Source organism: Pinus tabuliformis, chromosome 4_1 (assembly GCF_031772625.1).
Source record: "Pinus tabuliformis cultivar Carrire ecotype Pingquan chromosome 4_1, CPIR1, whole genome shotgun sequence".
Lineage (NCBI taxonomy): Eukaryota > Viridiplantae > Streptophyta > Pinopsida > Pinales > Pinaceae > Pinus > Pinus tabuliformis.
The window spans coordinates 412,511,326-412,534,506 of NC_142303.1; the positions used below are offsets into that span (position 1 = coordinate 412,511,326).

At 37.3% G+C, this 23,181-nt stretch overlaps 1 pseudogene; it reads right to left on the minus strand.

Annotated features, from left to right (window-relative positions):
- Positions 1–21,263: 21,263 nt before the first annotated feature.
- LOC149176060 (putative inositol transporter 2 pseudogene) lies at positions 21,264–22,850 on the minus strand (annotated as a pseudogene).
- Positions 22,851–23,181: the final 331 nt, after the last annotated feature.

Consider the following 23,181-nt stretch of genomic DNA (forward strand, 5'->3'; position numbering starts at 1 on the left):
GGTGATTTCATCAGGCCTAAAAGCAAGCTCACCATATTAAACTATGGTGGGGGTGGTGGAACCAGGAAAGGAGTGTCATGGGCACATTCTGGAAATAGAGAAACTTCCAGAAGGAAGATCAATCAAACTTATTACTCATTTCAACACCAATGGATAGTTGTTTGATCCTGTGCATCTTTTTCTCTTCTCTCTCTTTTTACTTTTTTCCTCTCTCCATATTTTTATTTTGGGAATTACTACAATGAAGTAAAGTTGTAATTCACTGGTTATTCCAGATGCTCACCAAATATGGAAGAACCTAAGAACTATGGCTTTCAACCTAAATGGATTCAATTTCAACCAATCTATAGTTGACACTCAAGGCTGTGTAATTAACACTTACTTTGAAAAGAAAAGAAACTGAACGAGAAGCTGTATGAGGTGAAAATCTCATGTACGGTCAGAATCCGAGAAGCTTCTATTTATATTGTTGGACCCAAAAATGTAACTACTCAAGATCTAGAATAAATCAAGAAAGACATGATCCCAGGCAAATACTTGACATGTTAAAAAGCTTGTCATTCTATAAGAGAGAGTTATACTCCTTGGTCATAGCCTCATGCCACTCCTTCTAATAGGTCTTCTTGTAGTTAGAAGGCTCACCCAACTTCTCATTAGAAGGTACCGACATTTAGATTCTACCACCATCAACCCCTTATCCTTGGGTGGTGGTGGGGGGGGGAGGGTGGGGGGCGGCCTCAGGGAGGAGCTTGGATCAGACAGAAACACAACCTAGACAGATTAGGCTTCCCAAGATAGTGAGCAATCAATTACCCAAATGAGAGGGGTGGTTTTTCTCAAATGAAAGGGGTGGTCGCACGGCAAGCAAATTCATCTCATTTCTATGGCACTTACTCTCATAAAATCTTAATAAAAGCAGCTGATCTATCTCTTTATTTCTCCAAATTCATTTATTTAAGACTAACTTTCATCAATGAATAAAAAATCTATTCAAGCAATAATCCATACTATTATTACGTATATAAATACGCTTAACCACCTTGAGAAATAACAATAAGTCTGGCCCAACTATATATAGCGCTGCAACGACCCCCACCATCTAGCTGTATTTATCGACCGATAGGGAAATAAATGCCATTTCTTTATATATGTTGTAGTGGTTTTGAGTAATAACTTGTTTATTTTCCTCACGAAGATGACCCAACCCCACATATATATATATATATATATATATATATATATATATATATATATATATATATATATATATATATATATATATATATATATATATATATAACGACTTACATATAAGTGGTCAGCTATTTGATTCAAATAAATCCAAAAATTCCCACAAAAAAGCTTCATTGAAGATAGAATGACTTTATCCCTATGTAATATAAAATATGTAATTAAACGACATTCAAAGATTGAAATTTTAAAGGTATATATGGCCTCCAGAATAGGGTTACGGTCGGGGATCACTTACAACTGGAATCGCTCAAGATGTCCCGGTGCTACATTGTGAGAAGGAACTACCATCGTCAGCCATGTCAGAAACAACACTTTAGAGTCTTCATCCACCCCCCTGGCGTTCATTGAACTCTATGCATGTTCATCATGATGTATCTTCTTTCTCATAACACACTCATGAATGTTAAGCCCCTCTCTTTCCAAGAAACTTATCTTCGTCTGAAATAAATAATCCAAAGCACATATATTGCCTAACGTCATATTTTTTTCAAAGTTTCTTCTTACTATGAATTAAACTCCTGAGTTTAGGATTTTATTAATAATGCAATTCTATTAGTATTCTATATTTTGGTTTTTTTTACTCACACATAAAATGAGGTGCAACTACTTGGCTTACTTCATTTGATTTAGGTTTTCCAATCATTATTGCAAAACGAACTCCAATCATTATGTTGAAATATTTTTTATTTAACAATTAACATAGTTATCACTTACAATATATGTTTTTTCTTTTGCATATCTTTTCGCACAATGAAAGCCTTGCACAAGAAAACATCTGCACAAGTCTCGATTGGCTCGGATAAACTATATTTTACACTGCTGCTGAGTTGTTGGACTTATCGACCAAGGATGGGATTCATGGAATTAGAGTTGGTGGATTGTGTTAGGGATAATCTACTAGGAAAAAATAAAGACTCATTTTCCATTGCTAGGAGAGAGTAAGGAACAACTCATATTGAACTCATTTAATGAATAACCATAGAATTTCCCCCACACTTCCTAGTTTTGGTCCCATTGTGTATCTCCAATATTAATGTAGGATATAAATTTAAATTTATCCCAGGGAATGTTTGTTGAAATTAATGAAATGAGAATTCATTAACATTTTATATTAGGTTAGACAAAATGGAGTTTTTTCATGGTTTTATATGCATATTTATAGCAACGTGGAAACATAATGGATTTTCTTCATGGTTTTGTTAGATGGAATGGACATGGAAACATAATGCATTACAGTGGAGAATGCGTGTGAGCAATTTATTTTATTGGTTGTTGAATGTATAAAAAATCACATGCATAACCACCTCTCCACACAACTCTGCATAGGCAAAATCTTCCATCAATCTTTGTAATTTAAAAAGATTAATGTTGGAGAGAGAATGGACTCTCTGCGAAGAGATAGAGCCCTAACATTAATCCAAGCAAAGAGGCAGGGACCTGATATTCATTTAAATATTTTGGAATGTGTTAATTTATGAGCAGTTAATGGAGATAGAGTCGATTTATATGTTTTGGCAGAATGTTATAGTGGTAGCAATAGAGTGTGTGGATCTGTCTATGTGTATTAAATATCTTTGTGAAAAATGTGAAATATGGTGATGAATACTAAGCTTCCTCCACACAATTGTTCATCCCCCTGGAAGCCAACTTTGCAGCTTGTTTTCACATACTATACCTTTTTCGAATTGTGCCAATTGATGTCAAATGTTGGCCAAAAAAAGGGAGCGAAAGTGCAAAAGTCCAAAGGGATAACAAATATCAGAAGTCGAAATATTGAGGAGGAGGCCAAAACCAAAGTTTAAATTTCAAATCCAAGAGGAAAGCTCAAATTTAAAGAGGAGTGTTGCAGTTCAGGACTCGATCACGTCGGAGCCCGATATCGGGGAGATTAATGGAAGCCATATCAAAGGATGTAATATCGCTGTTCATTGGAATCAATACCATTTTAAATCTCTTTTCGAAAGTTTTTGATGAGAGGGGCTTCGATATTGGTTAGCACCTAGTCACAAATATCTCAAAGGATCAAGGGCGGAGAGTTGGGTGGATCCCCCCAGTGCTAAGAAGGAATATTATGGATTGAAAGCATCGAGACTCCTTCATAAAAAGTTTTGATGAAGGGGCCTTCTAATATAGATTGGCACATGGTCATGAGAGATCCACAAAACTCGGAGCCAAGGAAAGATTTAGCACCTGAGTGATATGGGCCATATCAGGGAGGAAAATATTGTAACTCCTACATAAGTTGATTTTGGAAAAATTATGATAAATAGGGCTTCTTATGTATACCAGCACTCGGTCACAACAGTACTGAAGAAACGAATGCAAAACGGAAGGCCCTAAGGACCCTTTCTCTCTCCTCAAAATTGGACAAATGGCAGTAGGTAGTTGGCCTCGAGAAGTGATAGGGTAAATTACATCATCATGACGTGGATGGAAAAGGACACGTGGCAATCATTTTCAACATTTTGGAGGGCCCAAGAGGACAAATATGGGTGACACATGTCACCACATAAGAGGTTCCAAGTGGAAATGAAATGTCAGCATGACGTCACTTTAGAGGCTTGCATATCAGAGGAAGAGGCCATTAGAACTCTTCTTAAATATCTTTGCAAAACCTCCAATGAGAGGTGCTTCAATATCTACTAGCACTTGGTCACAAATCTCTCAAAGGACCAAGGGCATTGAGTTGGTTGGAGCACCCAAGTGCTAAGGAGGAATACAAGAGGTTGAAAATATTAGAACCCTTTTAGAAAATGTTACAATGAAGAGGGCTTTCGATATAGATGGAGGTTGGTCATGACCATCCATAAAACCAAAGGCAAAGCATGAATCACAAAGAGAGATAAGCCTAAACATGAGCACAAAAGGTTTTATCTCCCAAGAATTGAGCCTGAGGTTACGACAACCTATCCCATGAGATAGATAGGAAGAGGGAAAATAGAAGAGCTTGACGGAATTATAACTTTTTGATTTCAGAAGGCCAGTTTAAATCTCTTTTTGGAAGTTTCTAATGAAAGGGAATTAGATATTAGCTGGTACCTAGTCACAAAGACCTCAAAGGACCAAGGATGCAGAATTTGGTGGAGGCCCCTAGTGCTAAGAAGGAATCAAGGATTGAAAGCATCAAGACTCCTTCATAAAAAGTTTCGATGAAGGGGCCTTCCGATATAGATTGGCACACGATCATGAGAGATCCAAAAAACTTAGAGCCAAGGGATGATTTAGCACCTGAGTGTTATGGGCCGTATCAAGGAGAAAAATATCGTAACTCCTATGTAAGTTGATTTTGGAAAAGTTACGATAAAGAGGGCTTCCTGTATAGACTAGCACTCGGTCACGACACTACCGAAGAAACCAATGCAAAACCAAAGGCCCTAAGGACCCTTTATCTCTCCTCAAAATTGGACACATGGCAGTAGGTAGTTGGCCTTGAGAAGTGACAGGGTAAATTATGTCATCATTACGTGGAGGGAAAAGGACACATGGCAATCATTTTTAACATTTTGGAGGGCCCAAGAGGACAAATCTAGGTGAAATGTGTCACCACACAAGAGGTGCCACGTGGAAATGAAACATTAGCATGACGTCACTTTAGAGGCCTACATAGCAGAGGAAGGGGCCATCAGAACTCTTTTTTAAATCTCTTTTCAAAACTTCTAATGAGAGGTGGTTCAATATCTACTAGCACTTGGTCACAAATACCTCAAAGGACCAAGGGCGCTGAGTTGGCTAGAGCACCCAAGTGCCAAGGATGAATACCAGAAGTTGAAAGTATCAAAACCCTTTCAGAAAAAGTTACAATGAAGAGGGATTTCGATATAGATGGAGTTTGGTCATGACCATCCATAAAACCAAAGGCAAAGCTCGAATCACAAAGAGAGATAAGCCCCAACAGGAGCACAAAAGGTTTTATCACCCAAGCCTTGAGCCTGAGGTTACGACACCCTATCCCATGAGATAAATAGGAAGAGGGAAAATAGAAGAGCTTGAAGGCATTGGAACTTTGTGATTTCAGAAGGCCAGTTCAAATAAAGTCACGAGATGTATCAGGTTCTGATGGTATAGCCTAGATTGTAGGCAAGTGGATGGGTCGGTAGATATGATTATAGAGCATTGTCAAGGACAACATAGCTGATCACTTCCAGCTCCAGAAAGTGGGGAATTTAAGCAGTTAAGGGAGAAAGCGACAAACATATTGACCAGCAACTATAGAGGAAAACTGTGGTAGAGATGTGGCCTAATAAGAGGAAATCGTAGGAAATGGCATGAAGATATTTTTCTATGACCATCATTCAGTTTTACCAATTTTATTTATTCTGTAATTTCTGCATTTTAAAGAAGGAATCAAATCTATTGTAATCATTTGGGCAACAAGACCTCTACATGTCAAGACAGTTAGTCGATCAAACAAATGGGGAATCGCTGAGATATTTTTTAACTAATTGTTTCAAGCTTCCCCTCTCATTATAAATAGGGGGAAGAAACTCATTTTTAAGGTTCCTAAATTCTGCATTCTAGAGGTCGGAGTTTTGCTTTTGCAAGTTATGAGCTCTATTTGCAGGGAAATCGGTTCCACTTTTGGTTCAGTTTTCCTATTCATGAGGTGCTCAGGGTTATACAAATGTTAACTGTGATGGAATGGTGATTTGGACTCTATCTTCAAATATTAATGAAGCAGTTATGTTGATTCCAAGCAGAGTAATGTGAAGTATGTTTTCCTCTTTGTATATCATTTCATGTATGTTTTTCCTCCTCTGATATTGTGTAATGAAGTCACAAGTTTCACTCTCATTTATGCTTGTATATATGTTGTAAAGTAGAAAATTGTACCTGTGTAAATGACATATTTACTTGTGTTATTTATATCCCGTAGTACTTGTGCGAGCATAGATTTAAAATGCTATTTGGTGCCAAAATGTGTCCATGAGGTATAGAGCTAGAAACCTTAAATTGTGCTCCATTGTATCTGCGTTTTCACCTCTTCACTCTTCCAACCTTCTACTGGAATTTGCTGCTTAGGATTATGTGTTTTATCCAACCCTCTGCATTGAATTCCTTCCTTTCTTTCCTCCTCTTCATTTCTACTACAATGACAATATTAAGTTGCATTTTCATGTGTGTTGGCCACCAGAATTAGGACATTCCTCCTTGAGATGAGTCATATCTACTCATGTATATATGTGTGTGTGTGTGTGTGTGTCTACTTAAGTCTACATCGGTGAAGGGATGTTGAACCAAGCTCTGAATTATGTTACTTCAAATCATGTGACATATGGAGTGCATCAGAAAACCTCAGAGAACCTTCAAAAACACTCCTCTAGGATGCCCTAGGCACTGACCCTTTCCTTCAACCCGGGGGTTGTCTCTAGGAGGCTTCTACATCTTCTTAAGCATCTTGCGATGATAGATAGAAAAATGTACAGCACATCTCCTCTACATCCCACAAAATGTAGCTTTCACTATGTAGAGGAATCTTCCTCATGCTTCCTATGCATAGTGAATGCCTCGCACAATCAAAACATAATAATATTATTTTGAGATTTGTTCCCCCCTCCACCCCCACCCCCCTCCTACATAAAGAACCTGCAATCATGTTAGTTTTGATATTATTAGGTAGAGAAGTAGCATAACAGTGTCAATGTCAGTTTCAGTAACCAAAGCACTCACCATCGGAATGGCCACTCGAAAAAATTGTTTTCTTTTTCTTTTTTTAAATGAATTGTCAAAGATTGGTAAGTACCAAAAACAAAAACCTCTCCACTAGGGGAATTATGTCCCATCAGAGCTCATTGAGCCAATCAAAAATTAGAAATAAGATTACTAGAAAATTAGAAAAATATTTTTGAATTTACAAGAAAATAGGAATATTAAGCATTTTCTCAAAACTTTGGTTAAAGTTGCAATAAAGTCCAGAAAAATGTTGAGAGTCAAAGCGAGGCAAATGTTATAGTCCCTGCAAGCATAGACTAATAATACTATTGAGTAAATAAATTATAGTATTATATACCAAGTCAAATATAAAATTGTAATCTGATTAAGGAGAAAATGAATAATAACCCATGATAAAGAAGGGGGAAGTCAACAAAAAAAAAAATAATAATAATAATAATAATTAGTCTATAAATTATTATTACCAATAAATTATTATTATTATTATTATGGTGATTGTTATAAATATTACAATTATCATTAATTATTTTTATTTAAATAATATATTTATATAATTTAATGATAGTAATTGTTAAATAAATAATAATCATAGATAAGGAAACCGGGGCAACAAAAAAAAGGAAAAGAAAAAAGGGAAAAAATGAAATAAATAAATAAGAGTTACTTTATAAATTATTATTAAACATTATATTATTATTATAATAGATAATGCAATTATTATAAATTACTGTTATAAAAATAATAAATTAATAAATTTATATAATTTAACAATAGTAATTATTTATTAATAAGGGCTAATAATGAAACTTAGCAAAGCAAAGAAGAAAAAGAGGGGAAGGGTTAGGGTCAAGAGCCAAAAACGAGGAAACAAACTAAAAACCAAAGAAAGGGGAAGGGAGGAAAAAGAAAGGAATTAAGAAGAAACAAACTTCGAGGAGAGAGAAATAATCCAACTTCTATTAATTATCCAACAACTATCCATGTTTAGATTGTTGGCTTGTTTCTCTATCTCAATGGATTCTCTGAACTTTCTGTGGTGATAGTGAGAAACCTTGAAGCAAAAATGTAAGCATCCTCAATAGGGATGTGATGCTTAGTCTTTTTTGAACGTTTAATAAGAGCCGAGGAATGAGAGTGATTATGCTTGAAGTCTGTCGATTGCTCCTAGATCCTAATATATATAGAATGGTCAGTCTCTCCTATATAGGGATTCCCACAAGAACAAGGGATCATGTAAACCCCTTAAGTGTTTGGGGGTCAACCTAGTCTTTAATAGAGTTGAGAGCAGAATGAATAGTGTTGAGTGGCCTGAAGGTTGCAGAGATATTATTCTTCCTTGGAATACCATCCAACTTCTTGTGGTCTCTTAAATAAAAGGAAGATTAACAATGGCAACAAGATTGTTAGGATCAATTTTAGTTCTAGGTCCATTTGTCGCTTTTTGGAAGGCTTTAAGGGACTTGATGTTTTTTATAACCATTATTTATGAAAACATCTAAAAGATCATTAGAAATCCTAAGGGATTTGGTGGAAATAGTGTTTAAAACACCAAATTTCTATAATTCTCTTGAAATAGTGGTAAAATAGTGGGTCGATTTAATGCAACATTCTTAGCACTTATCCCTAAGGTTGACCACCCTACCTCTTTTGAACACGTCAATACTATATCTTTGTCTAATTGTATCTATATGAACATCTCCAAAATCATTGCATCTAGGCTAAAACTAATCCTCTTTGCCAACATTTCCTTTGAACAATTTGGTTTCTTAGGCGATTTCTAAATTCATGAAGCCATTGGGCCTGCATAGGAGGGTCTTCACTCTAATCATATTGGGAAATAGAAAGTATTTATTTATAAATTGGACCTCTCCAAGGCATTTGACTTGGTAAATTCACTTTATATCCATCATATCTTAATTCATCTGGGATTTCATCATTCCTTTGTCTCATGGATTTTATCTTGCATTTCCTCCTCTTCATTGGAAATCCTTATAAATAGTGTAGCCTCTCCCTTCTTCTCTCTTGGACGAGGGATCAAACAAGGTTTCTCATTATTCCCCCTTCTTTTCCTCTTGTTTATCGAAAGTCTTAGCAAATTTGTTTTGGATGCAAAAACTAAAAATGTGTTTTTTGGAATAAAAATTTCCCCATTTTTCTTCCGTACGCATCTCCTATTTGTAGATGATATTGTAATATTATATTGGACCTCTCTAGCAACATCGTGTCTTAAAGGATATATCAAAGTTATTCTCGGTAGCCACTAATATGCTAATAAAATCAGTCTAAATCAACTATTTATGAAACAAGCCTCTCTAATGAGGAAAAATTTCATCTTCAGAACTTTTTTCTTTTTTCTCCAAGTTTTGTGGGAAATACTTTCAAACATTTGGGGTTTCTCATTAAGACAAATAATTACAAGAAGATTAACTAGAATAGGCTATTGGTAAAAATAGAAAAAATGATTCATCTCTGGATCAACAAGTGGATCGCTAAGGCCGGAAGTTTGGTTTTATGTAAAGTGGTATTTAAACAAATATTTTTGTATTGTGCCTCCCTCTCTTGGATCCCTTTGGGAACCCTTCATAGAATAAATAAGCTCTCACTTTTCTTCCATTGGTTGGGGGATATTGACCCTCATCCTTTTTTTTTTTCCACTTGGTCTTCCATTGCCACTCCAAAGGTTATGGGTGGATGGGGGTTGAAAAATCTCCTATGGTTTTCAAAGGCCCTTACTACCAAAGGGTTATGGCATCTAATCCATGGTTCTATGTTATGGGATATTGATAATATTTGACGTGAATCAAGTATGAGAGAAAGAATGTAAATGGGTCCAATACATTCATCCTTTGTCTCTCATTGATTGAATCAAATCTCCAGCAAACTCCCGCAAACATGGATTTGTAATTTGGAAAGCACGCATACAAGCATTTGATATAATTGGTGGTGGTCTCTGTTGGAAAGTGGGTAACAAGTGCAATGTGCTAATTGGGGAAGATCCCTAGATTGGTGGAAACAATAAGCATGTATTTTCTAATGCATTCTTACATGAGCTAAACTCTTTTAGGTTTGTTTATCTCAATCAGATCTACAATTCATCTCGCCATGTTAAAAAATTGTGACCTTTTGAAGACCTCAATATTGATGAAATCCATAGACAGGAATTGTTACACAAGATATTGTCACCATGACATTCTGCAGTCAGTGTGAGTCTATCACCACTCATATTTTCCTCCTATGCAAGTCTTAAATCTCAGCTCTTCATGTCAAGCCTTTAAAAATGAGAGAAAGCCCTTAAAAATATCTAAAACTCTAGTTCCGCACTTTCTCTTAGCATTACCTGCGGTCCCGCACCCACTGGTCATGTCCCCTTGGACCTGCTCGCTTTGTTTTGGTGTAATGGGAGCGGACCCCTGTAAAAGTAAAAAAGGTGCAAGTACATTCTTAAAAACTCACTTTGGGTTATTTTTGGAAGCCTCTAGAGGGAATCTTGAGGTGGCAAGTTCGCTCCTTAGAGGTTCATGCATCCCATACCTAAAGGAGCTAACCCCTTGATGTGAGGAGCTTATCCCTTTGAAGGAGGACTCTATCCCTTCATAGGTGGACTTGTAACTTCCTTCCTCTGCACTATAAAATGAGGCATTGGGCTGGTTACTAAGGAGGTTGAAAGCTAAATATTTTTGAGGGTAAATGTTGTTGGAATTTATACTTCCTAATTGAGCTTGAGAGGAGAGATTACATACCTTTTGATCTTATTGGGAAGAGTGTGAGGCTTGTCAAAGTAGAGGAGATTCTTGCTTGGACCCTGGGAGGAGCTTGTACAACATCAAGGCACCAAAGGTTGTAAAGTTTCTTCTTATTTTCAAAGTTAATACAATCAAGTTTATTTTTCTCAATAAGTTGTCTTGTATGGTTTATTTCATGGATTCCTTGATCACCATGATGAATATGATTTATTATATTATCTATGCAGTTGTTATTTGATGTGTGCTTGTTTGTGTTTGCAGGTTCTCAAAAAGAAACTCATTGGTACGGTCGAAGCATGGCTGCCACAAACTAGCGTTGGACTTAAGGTAGGGTCTAAAACACTTCTTGGTTTTTATTTATAAATCACAATATTTAGAGAAAGGTAGATTTGCTTGTTCTGCTTGTCGCTAGATATCTATAGATACTAGGGAGATTGGTCTTGTCCGCAAGAATGATTTATCCACCCGACAAAATGGTGACTCCGCTGGGGACTTGAATTTTGGTTTTTGGCCTTTACTTTTACTTTGACTTGAGAAACTTTTTCTCTGTTTCTGGTTTTTGCTTGATGTGTGTGGGATTGGGTAGTTTTTTAGATTTTGAATTATTTTTTGATTTTCACGCTTTTGAAAGAGGACCGCATGTTCTATTTGTAACACAATGCGGACATCTCTGCACTGTTGCTTTACTACACAGAGCGGTACCGCATCTGGTTATACCGGAAGCCTGTGGACCCTGTCAAATTTTTTAAAAACCTAAAATATTTTCATCCAGTTAAACTTAGGATTTGTTTACGTTTTTTAGCCTCTACCCAGATCTACATGTGTTTTTTCAGAAACTTCTTGTAGGTGAGTTCCATTGGCATTTTGGTTTTGGGTGATTTTCTAGAAGTTTTGCGTGCCTGGTTTGATTTTTGTTTGGTCTTTGTAGTAACTCAGAGATTAGAAGCCTAAGAAACCTCTCATTACCCTGGTCTTTTTGGTCTTCTTGATGAGTCTGATCGATTTGTGAAATCTACCCTTGGTGAGAAATAGATCTTGTTTTCTCTTTGCAAAGCTTTGAAAGAACTTGTTTGAAAGTTTTGAATTTCATTTTTAAAAAAGAAAACATAGCTGGGTGTTTTTTGATTAATTTGTTATTCTGAATGAATTAGTCCTTAGTTTGTTGAATAACTAAGTAAAACATCCTCGAAAAGAAATTTTTTAAGCTTTTGCTTCAATTAGGTTTTTAGAAGTTGTAGATCTCAAGATTAGATTTTTCATAGTTTTGAGTGTTTTCTAGAAATTTTAGAATCTCTTTTGAAAGAAATTGTTTTTTGTAGTTTTTGAATGTTGAAAAGAAAGGGATATTTTTCGTGAGCATAATTAGAAGTCTCATTTTGAGTTTATTGAAAAAGACCAAAAAGTTTTTCTTTTAATTTATATGTTGAAGAAAGATTTGTTTTTCAAAGAAGTGCATTCTCAACTCTTTCTTTAGCTAGAAATTCATTGAAGAAAAAGAATTGTTTATCATCTTAGGTGCATTTTTAGTGTTTTGGAGTCGAGTTTTCACACCATAAAGTTTCATCTCCATACCTTTTGACTTAAGAAACAACCATAAAAATAACACTTAAAGTAAAATTTATCTAGCAATCTTTTTATTTCTAGGGCTCTTTATCACCAACATAGCTTAGGCTAGTATCTTGGAGTAGGGAGTAATTAACTCTCCAAGATAGTTAAAACAAACAAGTAGCTACATCTTGCGGTAGGAGATAAATTCCAATTGTTACATCTATGCTCTGGGAATCTCCTCTTAAAGGAGTCAAGCACGAGATCATATCTGAACCAGTGGGGTAATCAATCCTTCCTCATTGGGAATGATAGAAGATATACACGTATTAAAAATGGTAAACCTTAGATTGACCATTGTCGAGGAGCCTGGGGTCAATTGTTGGTAAACCTTGGATTATGTCAGGGAGCCTTCAAGGGGATTGAGCTTTGTTACTCTGCCCTTGCGTGTGTATCGGATCACAGACTATTCCCCCAGGTATATTTGTTTCTGTTGGTAACCATAGTGACCATAATCTATAGGATTCTTTCCTAAGGTGATGGTGGAGGGAAGATCCCATTGTACCTAGAGCAGACGCTGACTAAACTCACTTGGACTCTCTGGGGGGTTCTCTTCACTTGAGATGGTTTACTGAAGAAACTTGTGCTAGTCTGTTTCATTAAGCAGGTTGTCGGGGTAACTGTTCCAACTGCCCTTTCTGTATTGAATTCTACAACGTTGGATTTCATCACCAACTAGTGTTTTTGGTACAAAAAGTTACTATTTGTGTGTGGTTTGAACTCCTAGATTTTTAGTCATGTGATTCAAATTGTTTGGTTCTCTAGAGACTTTAGGTTGTTTTATTGAGATTTTTCTTTGTTTGCGTGTGAAGTAATTAAAATATTTAATCGTGGCTGAATTATCGAGACAATCCTGCAGACATCAGGGGCAACCTCCCGAGTATTCAACAAGCCAGCTTGAAGGGCTACGAGCTCTTGTAACTCCTAGTGATAGTAGAGTTGGGTCACCAGAAGATAGAGAATATTTTTTAGTTATTCATCCTAATTATCAAGTTCAAGCAATAGAGTATATTTCCGAACCAATTTCATTTTCCGAAGTTACTGGTAGTGTTTCTTCTACTAGTGAATTAGCTGAAGAACCTGAAATTTCTGAGCCTGAAATTGAACCTGCTGCTACTCCATCTTCAGGATTTGCTTCTCCATCTTCTAGTGGTCCTGGTTCACCCAGGGTAGGAAGGATCATTACCCAAAATCTTCCTTCTGGAATCATTGCTATTGAAGAACTCATTAGTTCGGAAGAAGGTATAACTATCCCTGAAAATCAACCAACTTTAGAACTTAGGGAGCGTGAATCAATTTTCTATAGTCCACCTAGGAGGGATGCTTGGTATCTTTCATTGACCAACTTTTTAGAAAATCCAGGTCTTAGTTTCTTACCACCTAGAGTTCCTTTTCATCCAAAACCTAGAGGTTATTATCCTCCTTTGAATATGTCGAGACAATCATCCATGTTTTCCCAATCACCGGAAATATTTTTGTATGGCGGTCCTTCTGTTCCTTCTGGGTATCAGTAACTCACTGGTACTTTCTCAGGAGCATCTCCTCAACCCATTGAACATGGGTTATCAACTGGTAATAACGAAACTAAACTGTTGAGTGTGGAAGAAATTCTTATGATGTCTGGTACTATTCCAAATCTGCAACCTCAAGGTAGTCAGTTACTGCCTGGGGGGCAACCTCAAGGTACTCAATTACCGCCTGGGGGGAAACCTCAAGGTACTTAATTACCACCTAGGGGGCAACCTCAAGGATAGTACATTCCTTCGGGACAGTACATTCCTCCAAGTAAACCCCAGACTCAATATATACCTCAAGGTCAACCCCAGTTTTAGTACGTGCCTCAAGGTTATCAACCTCAAGGTCAGTACCCAACCCAAGGTTTCCAACCACCTTTAGGTCAATCATTTGTCCAAGGAGCTGGAAATGTACCTTTGAATTATCAACCCTACCCTCAACCCAGTTATGGTCCTCAATATGCTCAACCTTCTATGGGTCCATACCCCGAAATGAACATGGTGTGGGATCCATCTCAATCTCAACAGATCTTGCAACCTAATGTATAGTTGTCATCTCAATCTGGACAACCTTTGGTTTATGGTTCAACCCAGCAACCTATCCAGCCTGCTATTAAAACTTCTGCACCTGGTGTAGCTCATCATTCTGGGCCTAGTTCGCCTCGAACTCCACCTCAAACGACTGTTGCAACTACTGTAGCTTCTATTCAATCTACCCCACCTACTTCTGGAGTATCAGCAGCTCTGGTTTCTACTTTTCCTGCATCAACTCCTCAAGAATCTTTACCTCAGTCTGGACCTTCAATTCAGACTTCAGTTCAGATGCCTGTAGGACAACCTGGTCCAATTACGGTTGTCACAAGTCAACCTCAATTTACTTATCAACCATACCAGGGACAATACCAATTTGGTCTTGCTGTTCAAAGCCCAGTCTACCAGTATCAACCGTACCCTGGATATACTTATCACCAACCTCAACAACCCTAGTACGTTCTGGTTAATCTTGGTTTTCCGGGATGATATAATATCCCAAATGCAATTCCAATTCCAAGTTATCCAGGATATCCTCCTCCTGGGGTTGGTCTTATGACCTAGGGTTTTCAAGATCCTAACCGTCAGTTATCATTCATTGCAACTTTGGACTTGCCTGATTTGTCGCGCCTTACGAATGATCCAATTAATTATCTTCAGTTTTGGCCGCCAATGCCGAATAAGTTTCCCAGTGATATCCCAAAGTTTGAAGGTAAATCAGGAGAGGATCCGTCAAATCATGTGATGACTTATCACCTCTGGTGTGCATCCAATTACATTATAGATGATTCAATTCACTTACGTCTTTTCCAACGCACTCTGATTGGTCTTGCGACCAAGTGGTACATTGAGTTACCGCTAGCCTCTTTTTATAATTTTAGTCAGTTAACCACTTCGTTCTTAACTCATTTTCAGTTGCCTGTCAGATATGACAATGGAATGGAATTATTAACTTCATTAAAACAGTCAATGTCCACATATGTTTCAGATCATATTCATGAATGGTGACGTCGATGGCGCTTAGTGAAAGTTTTTATTTTGGATCAAATCTTAGCAGAATGGTTTGTTAAATCATTATTACCTAAAATCACTGAGGATGTAGCTAAGGTAGGAGTTGTTACTGAAGAGCAAGTAATAGCTCAAGCTTAGTACCTTGACCTTGTTTATACGTAGTCGGGTACTTTACACGAAAAAATCCCCGACCTTCCGAAACAAAATCAAATAACTGCAGCTCCTTCAGGGTCTCATGTCACTGATGGTATGATTGGTTCAGTTAATACCAAAAGTAAGAAGAAATCTTCAAAGAATTGTTCTCCTATTATAACTTTACCAGATTCCCCGATAGGAGACTCTTCCGCTAAAATTCCTGTCGATATTCATGTCGTAGAATCATCTACGGCCAAATCAAAATCCAGTGGTAAAAATAAAGAGAAGAAGAAAAATAAGCAAAATTCGAAAGAGAAATCAGATAAAACTGAATCTACCGATGAGAAATGTAAACCTCGCTATCCTTGTCTCATTTGTGACGAAGAGAATTCTACAAGAGATTGCCCTCATCGCGCTAAGGTTGTGAAAATCATCAAATGTTCTCAAACGCCTACTATCTTGAAGGATCCTTTTCCTAGTCAAGATAGTGAGATGATCAGTTCTTCCTCGAATGCCTCAGAAGAACCCATAATGATGATGTCCCATGTTAGGATTGCGACACGATCGCAAGATTATGGAAGTAAAAGTCTTGTTGGTTGTAAGGAAGCAGAATCTTCTATTTCAAACCCATCAACTTCAACTCTTAGTTCTGATCTGCTACAGATCGAGAAACCTAACCCAGACTTAGTAATCAAACCACCTGCTAAAGGTATACTTCGAAAGTCAGCTTTCAATCCGCATGCGAGAGCTACTCAGAACTATAACATTGTTGAAGACTTAGCTATTTCCCCTTCAGCAATGTCGGCTTTGGAGGTGCTGCAATCATGTCCAACATAACGTAAATTGCTATTGTCGGCTATAGGAGCTGTTGATATTCAGGACTCGAACCTTATAATATTTGATTTAGAAAATAGTACACCTCGCTTACCTCATCAAATGGCTTTCCAGATTCCAGTGTTAGTCAAAAACAGACCTTGCTTTAGGACTATAATTGATGAGGGAGCTTCTACGTGTATTATGTCGATTCAGTGTTGGAGATCACTTGGTTCTCCTACACTCAATCAATCCCCGATGATTCTAAAGGCTTTTGATGGCCATGGGTTCCATCCTTTTGGCATTCTATAGGATTTACCTATAGGGGTTGAAGGAAAAACTGTTAATCTAGATGTGGAAGTGGTTGATGCCCCTTTAGATTACAACCTTCTCTTGGGTCGTAGTTGGTCTTACGCTATGATTGTTGTTGTTTCATTGGCCTTTCGTCCTATAAAGTTTCCTCATAATGGAAAGATCGTAACTATAGACTAGCTAACTTACTTTTCATCCGACCCAGCCTCTTCTGAAAGTATCAGCATGTTGGTAAAACAACTATCCCCTACAAGGATGTTGGGGTAGGATTAGTTAAAGATTCTGATTTACTAGGAACTTTTTCCTTTCCTCCTCCTAACGTATCGCCCTCTACTGCAACCATTCATATGATTTCATCAAACACTATTGTTTATGATGATCCTTGGATCATACCTTCCAAATCTGAGGTGGATTCATTTGGTGATGCGATGCCTTTGAGTCCCTATGAAATTGTGTATTAGGTTGTACAGTGATTTTCTAACCGTTGTTCAACCGAAATGGATTGTTGGGCAATTTATTGGGCTTAAATTGCTGCATTAAATTATCAACCAGGGAAACTCGTAAGCTTGTGATGGTGCCAGCAATATATATGCAAGAGTAGGCAACTAACTTTATGTCTAGCTAAATTATTTACGATTCAATATAATATGCAAGGGAAGAGGCTCCTAACTAAGGAGGTCCTGGTTGTCCTTCCCTACAGTATCATAGAGAAATCATTGATTACATGAAACTAAAAACTTGAAATGAAGACAAGAGAATGAACTTAATTATTGTTTAGATTCAAGTAGAGAGAGAGACTAACTTAGTCTCTTGATTGTCCTCTCATGTACTAATCCAAACTAAACTAAGATTCATTCATAAGCATGAGAAATGAAATGACTTGAAACATAAAAGCACAAAAGAATGAATTTCAATTACCATATAAATCAATGGAGAGAGAGCCTAACTTAGACTCTTGGTATCTCCTCATATGATACTTGAAACATAAAAGCAAAAGAATGAATTTTAATTATCATGCAAATCAAATGGAGAGAGAGCCTAACTTAGACCCTTGGTTGTCCTCTCATATGCTGATTAGATTCTAATTTAAAACTCATTCATCAATCACAAACAAATCCTCAAACATCAAACATCTAGGCAATTAAATGAAATAAGATCTAATATGAAATAAAATGTTTCTCTCATCCTTTTAGAGTGAGCTCAATTCTCTTAAGAACAAGACAAATTATTCCATATACTACATTAAGGAAAATTAAATCTAAAACTACATAATGAAAATATATGTAAAATGAAGCTTTATTCTATTCCATCATAAGTTGGATACAATGCTCTAAGAGTCCTCTCCTTGGAATGGAGGAGGTACTCCTATTTATACAATGAGATGAGATAACAAACTCATAATGATGATCCACTAATCTCTCTTTTAGTTCCATACATTTCTCAACCATCTAGACACATAACCCTATCCTCCATGATCTTCTCCATGAGGTCCATGATTTTCTCCATGAGATCATGATCTTTTCCATGAGGCTTATCTTATCAAATTCGAATTTGATCATTCAAGGCCACAAAAAGATGCCCTGGAAGCTTCCTTTGTGCCTACACATGTCAACAAACTCATTCTAATAGTTAGGTATAAGTATAAGCATCTTATTTTCTAAAGTTTAGCCATAAATTCACTTAAAAATGTTAAGAATTAATAAACTTTGGAAAAGCATTGTTATAACCCAATAATGAGGTAAATGTAATGATATGGAGGTGGAATGGAGGTGACATGAAGATAAAATGTGAAGATATTGGTGAATAATGGAGTGAAAATAGGGCCTATTTTGAGGCCCAACATCTTCCCCAAACTCAAGGTATTGCATGTCCTCATGCAATCTATTACATTACCTTTTGAGCTTTGGCTTAAACTCTGCATGATATCATTTACATAACTTTTGCAAAGCGTTATTTTGATGAACTACAACTTGGTTGGTTCTTGTGTTTCAACCATATTTTGTTTGTTGCATTCAATGTATGATCTTTGCATATTGATAATGTGATTTTTATTGCAGAGTATTTTTGTTGGAATGCGTCATGGTTGGTTCTTGTGTAACAACCATGAGTGTATTGGCATCCAATTAACTTTCAAATACTTTTGTCAAAGCCATTTGTATACTCATGTAATAGTGGCAGAGTATTTTTGTTGGAATGCGTCATGGTTGGTTCTTGTGTAACAACCATGATTGTTTTGGCATCCAATTAACTTCTAAATACTTTCGACAAAGCCATTTGTATGCTCATGTAATAGTGAATATATTTTGAAGGTAAGTGGGGTTAAGTGGGTTTGAATATGAATGTGACAAAGCATGTATGTAAATGTATCTTTCCCCTTAAACGGATGGTTTGGGCAGTTATGTGAAATGGGGAAAGGAAGTGAAGTTTTTCCAAAAATTATTATTCTAACTTTTCAAGGAATTTAATGGTTAAAAGTTAGAAAATATCATACCTTAAATTACCCTTCCAAAAATGGATGAGACTTGTGCACGTGTGGCTGCAAAAACTTTTGTTCATGGTCTTCTTTACTTGGTTGGGAAAATGGTGGATGAATCATGCATGTTCAGCTACCACAATTTTGCTCTGGAGCTTCTTCTTCAAGCTGTGGATGAAAGATGGATATGTGTTGTCGTATCGGCTACTGGATCCTCTGCTACTAGATGATGAATCTGAGGAGTCTGCTGAACATGGCTGAAAGTCGTATCTGCTGCTGGATCCTCTACTGTTGGATGATGAATCCAATGAGTCTGCTAAATATGGCTGAAAATCTATAAGGCTTGGAAGGTATACAAAATATAGAAGTTACATTTCCCTCCCAGCCTTATTGATTGACTTGTCCTCAAGTGATGACAAACTGAAAAACAATGAAAAGAAATTGGCTTCATCTGCTACAAAATATGGGTCTTCAAGTCTTCAACGCTTGATGGCACAAATCTTACTATGTGATTAAATGTGTCGATGTCAAACATAGCAAGAAGTTGTTGACTTAGTGGCCGTTAATGAATGCCCCTAGCCAACACAAGAGCTCCCACCATTGATTCCAATGGGAGTTAGGATGCCTAACACATCTTTGTAGGTACGAATAAATTTGTCGTGGTCGAGTCACCTACAAGATCCAACGAACAAGGGATATTAATGTACTCCCATTGTTCATTGGCAAGAGTACTTGCCATTAAGGCATGCAAGCCTCTAGGTGTTTTTTCAATGATACTTAGACTCTAGGACTTTGACTCAAGCAGAGTTTTATTGCGGAAATGAAGGGGAATGGTAATGACATGGAAAATGACAATAAGGAAATGCATGGTGTATGAATAAGAACTCTTGCTGTGAAAAATGGATATGGAAAGGTCATGCTTTATGGTTTGACAATAGGTGGAATTGAAAATCTTTTGCAAAAAGGGAGTTGCAAAGGAGTGGTTGTAGAGTTGGATTTGTCTTTAGAATCTGTCATGACTTAGTCTTTGGAAGACCAATTGTCGTCACAATGTAATCTCCTTATGTTCACTTGATTATCCTGTAACCTGTAAAAAACTTGGTACAAATAAAACATAACTGTGCTCTAGAAGAAATGGCCAGTTTCTTCAGGATTCTTATGCAAAAATTTCATACCAAATAAAACAAATTAAGGACAAACAAAGTGTTAAAATTGACTTAATCATGATATTAATATCAATCCATTTGTGAAAATAACCATTAAGAGTAATACTCCCTGCTTGTGTCAGCTGACTTCTATGCATGGTGAAAAGTTTGGCATCATAGATTTGTTGTGTCCTGCAGATTAGTACGTTATAAAAGCATACAACAATATCAATTTGTCAACTGTAAACAAGTTAGTCAGAATTTAAATAATCCACCAAATCTTCTTTTAAATTATGCTTCCAAATGTTCCATTCTTTATTTTCAAGCCTCCGTGAATTTTGTGAAAAGTTTTTTTTTTTTTTTTTTTTTTTTTTTTTTTCTTTTAATTTTTTTTGCCCTTGTACCAACTGTTGCACTTTCAATCAATTCTTGTAATTTTCATGATTCTCTCAATTTTCATGCCCCCAAAGTTTTGTTTTATGCCAGTACCCTTCACATGCCAATGTTTACTCTTTTTTTTTTTTTTTTTTTTAAATATTGCTAAACAACAATTGTTAACTTGTTTTTTTTTTTTTTTTTTGATAACAAAAGATAATATATTAATATAATTCATATATTAATACAATCATAATATATTAATATAGTTAATATAATCATATTAATATATTAATATAATTAATATCTTAATACAATCATAATATATTAATGTATTAATATATTAATATAATTAATATATTAATACAATCATAATATATATATTAATATAAATCAAATATTAACTAAATATATAAATCAAAACATATCAGTCATTAATAAATTATAACTAAATATATACAAAACAAATCACAAATATAAATAAAAATAAATATAATATTTTACAATAAATACAAAACAAATTTAAACTAAAAATGGAAAAGAAATCCAAACAAAACGTGAATATTGGCAGGTGAAGGGATTGACCGGTTGCCTTGTTGACCAGAGAAAACGAAGGATAGGTAGCCTTGTCCTTCACTTTGGTGCTGTATGTCTCATCCATCACTTTTTGCCTTAGCAACTCTCATGAAAGCAATATGGAACAGGCTGCCGACTGAAAGTGGGGTGTTTGAACGCCAGCAAGATTACAGCTGATGCTGATATACACAGGCTTGCTCTCGATAAGTGCTGTGGAAATCGCATAGTCAATAAGTTCCTGGGCATCATCCAAGTGATTCACAATAACCTGAGCACATGTGACCGTCTGGAAGCAGCGATACTCCTGGCTGAAGTCGGGCAACCCAATGGTATGATGCAGAATGCGGTTGGTCCCATAGTCATTAGAATTAGGCCCTTCAACGATACAGATGACGGGCAGATTCTCACTGTAAGCCCCCGCGATCGCATTGATGATGCTAAGCCCCCCTACTGTGAATGTAACAACGCAGGCCCCCACGCCTCTGGATCGTGCGTACCCATCAGCAGCATAGCCAGCGTTCAGCTCGTTGCAGCAGCCGGCGAGATTGAGGCCAGGCTCCGCCAGCAGATGGTCCAGTAAGGTGAGATTGAAGTCCCCGGGAACAGAGAAAACATCCCCCACCCCAACCTCGACAAGCCTCCTCGCCAGATGGCGCCCCAGTGTTGCGGAGGAACCATCGGAGCTACTCCCACATGCTCGCTGGGCAATGGACAGGCCACTGATTTGTTGTAGGGTGGACACCCCACATCATTGTTGGCATGCCATTCCGAGTTCACGTCGACAATGCTCGTATTCATCTCTGATAAACCAATTATTTGGCCCAAAATCACACAACTTTTGGCTTGTAGCCCTGAATTTCCCCTTTTCTCGAACCTTCCAAAATATCTCAGGTGATTGCATTCTCGAGAGCTGTAACCTCAGCACTGACCTCTTCTTCAGGATAGAGCCTTCGGAGAATCGCCACTGCTTCATCAACCTTTTTCTGTTTGTATAACCAGCGGGGAGACTCGGGTAAACATAACATCAAAATTAGCTGAATTACAGCGGGCACGCCAGCAACACCAAGCATCCAACACCATGTCCCTTTTACCTTGGTGAAGGCAAGATTGATGAGATAGGAGAGAAATTGTCCTCCAGTTATCATAAAACCATTGGTGCTCACTAAAGCTCCTCTTATTTTAGCAGGAGAAGCCTCTGAAATGTACAGGGGGACGCTTACAGAGGCAAATCCTACACCTAAACCGACGAGTATCCGACCAATAATGAGAACAGCTGGATCTGGTGCCGCAGCCATGACGACTGCGCCTAGAGCAAACACGGCATCCGCTATAAGAATCGACCGCCGCCTTCCAATATAATCGCTCAAGAATCCCCCTACTGCCGAACCAATTATGGCGGCTGCAATGGTCACGCTCACTATGGTCTCCAGCAAGACTACACTTTCCTCTACTGCTTTGAAATCATCTCGAATATGCAGCAAAGCCCCAGATATCACCCCTGTGTCGTATCCAAAGAGGAGGCCGCCGACTCCAGCGGAAAATGCGATCTGCAAAATGAATGGATTTTTCAATATTATCGACCAAAAAGTTTTAAGTTCCTTAACGCTTGCTCCACCTCCTCCCTCCATTATAATGCCTGATCAAAAGAGGAATTCGCTATGAATTTTCCCGCTTGGCAGGTCTAAAAATTGGAGTATCTCATGGATGGATGGAAACAATACTCCACAGCAATACCGGAACGTTCCCTTCGCAAGTGATATCGGAAAAAAACAATGACAATTCTTCTCCAGAGATGGATGGTGGAAGCAATTCTCAGAAGCAAGGCTCAAGAGTTCCCTTGGAAATTTATCGTAGGAACCACACCAAGGAAGCTGTCCCCGTGGTAGAGGGAGCTTGTGTCCAGGCCGGCTAGGCCCGTAGCTAGGCAGAAACTCCTGACCAAACTGTTGATGCTCATTCGCTTGCTGGCGACCTGATCTCAGGCCTGCGAGACCAACTTCTGTTGAATTGGCCCATAACCGAGT